The sequence below is a fragment of the Plasmopara halstedii genome, assembly GCF_900000015.1.
Source record: "Plasmopara halstedii genome assembly, contig: Scaffold_1211, whole genome shotgun sequence".
Lineage (NCBI taxonomy): Eukaryota > Oomycota > Peronosporomycetes > Peronosporales > Peronosporaceae > Plasmopara > Plasmopara halstedii.
Genome location: NW_020188126.1, coordinates 423,147 through 428,900, shown reverse-complemented (window position 1 = coordinate 428,900; position 5,754 = coordinate 423,147).

Genomic DNA, 5,754 nt, shown 5'->3' with positions numbered 1-5,754 from the left:
CACTGTCGATCAGCCAGCTCGGCGATCGATCCTTGCCAACAGCGAGTGCAGTATCAGTTATGGCACTGGTGATCACTGAGTCTTCTGACTCATTCACCGTGCTAAATTCGCTAACCGCGAATACTGCACCATCGTCACTCGACCTTGTTCGGGTAGTCCCGCTTCATGTGTCCAACCTGGTCACAACTAAAGGACTTACCCCGGAATCCGCCATTCTTCTTCGCGCCGTTGCCCTTGCGGTTGGTATTCCTGCCGCGTTTGATAAACTTGCCATTTTTTGCCCCTGTCACCATCCGAGGTGACCTATAACGCGCGCTCCGACGTTTCCTTCTATTCCAGTCGCTCGTGCTCTATAAGCAACTTCTCCTTCACCTCGGTCAGCGTAATGTCTTTAGTGTTTCCGATGATCGACGAAGTCAACTCGAACTCGCTGGGCAGGCTGCTCAGCAATATAATCAACTGACGGGCATCGTACAGTGGTTTGCCGAGCGATTGAAGACCTACGATGAGCTCGTCGAATTTGTCGAGGTGCTTTGCCATCTCGCCCCCTTCTCCATCTTGAACTCATGGAGTCGGCGAGTCTTAATCACACGGTTGTGCATCGTGGTCCGGTTATAGAACTCCCGCAGAGTTCCTCACGCTTGAAGCGCCGAGGTCGCCGAGCGAATCTTCGTCTGGTGCTCCAACGACACGCCCTGGGCGATTAAACTGAGCGCCATCGTGTCGTTCAGCAGCCACGCCTCCGTCGTCACTGCTTCCGGCTTCACCGTCTGCACATGGGCCAGCAGTCTCTTCCTATCAGCGTCATGCGCATGATGAACTCCCAGTGGAAGTAGTTGTTGCTTCCCAGGAGGACTTCGGCCTTCTTCGTCGATATCGAGGTGGCGTCTTGTAGCTCGAGAGTCTTGTGCGGCTGTTAATCTGTTGAGCAGTGGAGGGCAAATGCCGAGGTGAAATAGCTAGCAGCTACACAATCTGCCTTCCTACATGTCCGTAGCTACCTTTTTGTGCGCCCTTCTTGTTCCGTGTTCCTCTGCAGCAGCAGCCTCTCCCTGCGACACCCCGACAAGATGAATGGTCGCGGGGGGGGGGTTGGATGTGATCCAATCACATCCAGCACTCAATCCATTATCTCCCAATAAGAACTTGCCATACGTGAATCGCCAATCCCAGTCATCAATCGATGAGTCCTTGACTCGTCCAGCTCTCATTGCGCGGCACCACTTCAACAACCTATCTTTTTTTCTTTCCAAGCCCTCCACAGGAGACTGGATACTAGCATGTTCGCCCTTTCTTTTGTCTTGATTTAACCTTTAATGGGTAGCGGGCATTCAAAATTTATGATCCGCGTGTTTCATTCACGCTCTTGACAACAAAAATGTTTTAAACGAATGTATTTGGGTTCAATGAGGTCAACACTAGCTTACCACAGCGGTTCTCGTAAGACTGTTACAAGTAAAAGAAATTATTCGTTTCTTAGAGTCGGTCTCAAGGTGAGCTAATTAAATGCGACAGGATTAGTTAGATACGGAAATAAGCCATCTTAGTTCACGGACTGAATATTGCATCACAATACACTGGCTCGTACCAAGTGGGCAATGAGACTCCATTTACATTTACTTCGTAACGAGCAAAACGCATATTTGGTGAGAAGGAGTAAAGCTCCCAGCTAGCGTCGCCTTTATGTGTTAGACAGGCTTGCACGTGGACAAATAATAAGCTCAATACACCTACCATTTTTTTACGCAAATGAAATTTAAAAAATATATACGGTTGAAGAACAAGAGCGTTTTAATTTTGTACAGTGCTCTATTTCCAAATAATTGATATCATCAATTCAGAAACAGTGATTCCCCGGTGACACTTAATTGGCTCGTGTTCAGCTATTCAGGCCAAAATTTATACAAATCAACTATTGACGATTTTTTCATTCATTGTCTTGCGAACATCGAGAATTTGTATGTGGAGAACAGCATTAAGCAATTGTGAGCAGTACTTGGGAGTATGAGCTTCGACAAGTCGTTCGCCAATCAAGAAAAGAGTGATTCTGGCGTCAGGATAAATTTTTCCCCTTATGCCTCATTAAAAAGCATGTCCTGTGGGCAGATTTCGGAAATAATAAGAAATTTGTAGATTGCTATCAAACAGACAAAAGAAAGTTGTTCGTCCTGACCATCTACTTGCCCAAGTATTTCTTAAATTATATCAACATGATGCGACCCCTCGCTAACTTCAATAAGATTGTGTATCGGGCTACAGTAGCCATGACATGGAGGTAAATCTATGTACTTCTGCATGCATTGTAGGGAATCATAAAGAAGATTACAATATTTTGTTCCCAAATGCGTTTGTGATATCTTATATGAAGTCCCAGCAATTCTGTGTGATACAGGATGTTGGTTCCTACTTGGGATCTGTACTGTTGACGAGACCAACTTTCTCTGTCTTTCGAAGTGGGTAACGAAAGCCAGTCCCTTCTACTAGGTACTTTCCATGAAAGTTGAAGCTCAAGCAATTCGAAGCTCAAGCTCCATACACCCAAAATCTTTTATATTTTGAAGCTGAAATTCAAATTCAGTGCGCCCTAGATTTATAAATCAGGGGCTAAAAACTTTATCAGCGAGGTCTCTAGGTGTAACAGGGTAACACATACTCTTCTAACAGGGGTGTGTATCACACCAGAAGGGAATGGTGCGACCACACCCAAACAAGAATACGGGGCTGGGTAGCCGCTAAACATATTTAAGAAAATCTATGCACTTAAAATTAGCCGGCTTGCCACAGATAAAAATAAATAAAGTCAGTTTTTGAATTTGACGAAGAGTTAACTAACCTTGGGTTAAGGCTATAATTACTCTTGGAGTAAGCGGATTGCGATTTGCTATATTCGTACTTGTTCTGAGTATAGAACGAGAGGTCGGTGACCTAACTTACGCTTCCTCGAAGCGCAAAGCTACGGCAGCCCCGCTGCACTAGGTGCTCTTGGGGTGTTTTGCATGTAGCTACAAACCATGACTCATTTCGATTCTGTTGCAAATTTACCTATGAGGTGTTAAGTCGTGCTTCTTTCCTCTATGTCGGGACTGTCCTTCTCTCCCCACATCGGCAAACGCTTCTCTGCTGCATAAGCGTGTGTGTTGTGTTTCAGGGACTGTTTGTGAGCAGCGTTCTCTTACACCTGGTTGCACTTCGAGCGGTTATTTCAAGGACACTCAACTTTGATTTGTCGACGCGGCCGTTTAGCTCGTTGCGCATTGTAGTCCAAGCCCAAACTATCCACTTGTTCTTGTCCGAGCGACCTGGAAGGCGTTGGGATACCGATCGGTAAATCAGTACCGCAATCTTTGGTGTTGACGAATGAGATGCTTCCTCATTTGTTTGGATGGTACTCGAGCGGATGCGAGAAGTCATTTGAGACACTACTGTAGTCGGTTTATTTCAATTGTCTTTTGTGGATGATCAGAAGAACGCGGCTGTCAATTCCATGGATCATGAGAATATGGAAAGCATGAAAGCGGATAGCGACCCCTGTTGATTCGCACAGAACAATGCCTCTGAAGATAAACATGTATCTGTACCGCTGTGGAGTAAAGAGTCTCTCTCACGATGATTTGTCAAGCTGGATGTAGCTATCACGGCGAGACAAATGCGAGACCCTTGCAGCAAGTGCTGCTCACAATACCAACCTTGCGGGTCGCTCAAAATATTGGGCTCAGAGAAAGCGTTTAGCCCATCTAAACTGCTTTCTCGGCTACGAAAAACTCAAAAGGCGAGCTAAAAAAGGCTTTGAATCACCACAAGGTAAGTCCGTCCTCTTGCCGAGATCTTGAAGCCTCATCAAGGTCGTTACGACCTACGCTCGAGTGCACCGCTTGCTCGATATCCGAGTTTGACGGATGATCGCGCCTATAGAAGCGCGTTGATGGTTATCCGCTTGTTTTCAGGATGACGAGTCGATCAATCCTTGTGATCGACAATCGTCTCAACCACCACCACGAGAGTCTAAAAGCCGAGGTGGGTTTGAGCGAGAAAACAATTGATCGACTCTGCAAGTAGAAGATCGCTCATCGCGGGCAATTTAGGGCATTGCAGCAGCATTACACGACGCTTCAAGATCGCTACGAGAGCCTTCTTGCCTTGTTGCAGAGAAGAACTCGAAAATCGACGTTCCGACTTTGGGGTCTGTTATGAACTACAATTTTAACAAGTTCTTGTTAGACTCCAATAGGACTAGAAGTGTCGTGAGGTGGCTCACGATCACTTGTTGCGCTCTGTCAAATAGTAGGCTCTGTTTTCGAGGTACTTTGTGGTGAGTACCATTCTCGAATTCAAGCGTTGGGACCATTGAAGAAACGATCCTTTGATGTCCTTCTACGCTTGTACGCCGAGAATAATCTCCAGGAGGAATGATTAGTTGCTCTTCGTGGACAAATGGAGTAGCTTCATGATCAGCTCGATTTTCTACTATAGATATAATTGATTCGGCAGATCTACTGGGAATATACGACTTTAGCCTACTCACATTAGGCTGGATGTAGGTGCATGCGTTTAGGGATGTATACAAATCAACATTGCATTCCAACACCTTGAGCGGTTCAATGAATGTTAGAAAAGGCTTTCTGCTTCCCGAATCTGATACTGCATGTTCAGATAGATCGGTCGTTTTAAGTAGTACAAGACCATTGATCTTACGTACCTTATTAATCTTTCTTCCGCTCTTATCTATTTGATTTTTCTGCAGATTCTGAGTTTTCTAAATTACGCCTCGAACAAATCTCACAACGGCTTGTCTCTTCAGTATAATCTCATCGACGTGCTATTCTTCACGACTTATCATGTCGTCTAGAGGTCTCATTGAGTAAACTCGATGGCAGCATTTAGGTTTGACTGATGGCGAATGACCTGTCGAGAATGCGCGGAGATGTTCAACTCAAACTCTGCAAGAGGGAGGATTTTTCTCCACTCTTTGAGCGACGAAGCGTAACTACACAGTACGTCCTTCAGGACTCGACCCACACGCTCTGTTCAAATGTCTTTTTTAGGGTGTGCCGCTATTGACTTGGACAATTTGGTGTCTAATAGTCCAAACAGTGCACACCAAAACTTCGACGTGAACGTGTGTCACAATCAGACACGATCTCAACAGGAGGTCATGCAAAACAACAACTACAAAGACTTGAGATGTTTTCTAGACTAAGATCTTATCCGAAACAGGCACAAGATGAACCATCTTGCTGAGTCAGTCCACTAACATTAGGATGCCATTGCGTCTATGTGTGTCATGCGAAAGTTATAAATTCCATAGTCACAGACGTTCAGCTGTCCGTTGGCCCTGCCGATGACTGAAGTGGGGCCTTAGTGGTACCTTTTAATCAGATTTTTCATTAAATTTTAAGATGACGGCTTAAATATCTGGCAAATCTCACAAGTCCTGAGCACCCAGTTTTATATGTGTGGTAAGTAGTAATCCCGGGATAGAAGGGATGTTTGAAATACCTTAACAAGTCCTAACATGTCGCATCAAAATTATACTTTTCGACAATCTCTTCGGCACTGTAGTCGCTGCTTGCACTCTGATCATCTGCACATCTTCGCAATGTCGACATGACTCATGCATGTGGTCGATCCCGGACTTTAGTGTATAATCCGGACGTATCGGCAAGATTTCGTCTTGCCTGGCTTGTAGTGTACAACAAAGTTGTACTCCGCAAAGAAGGGAAACCATCGAGTCATTCTTTGCGATAAGTCAGGGGA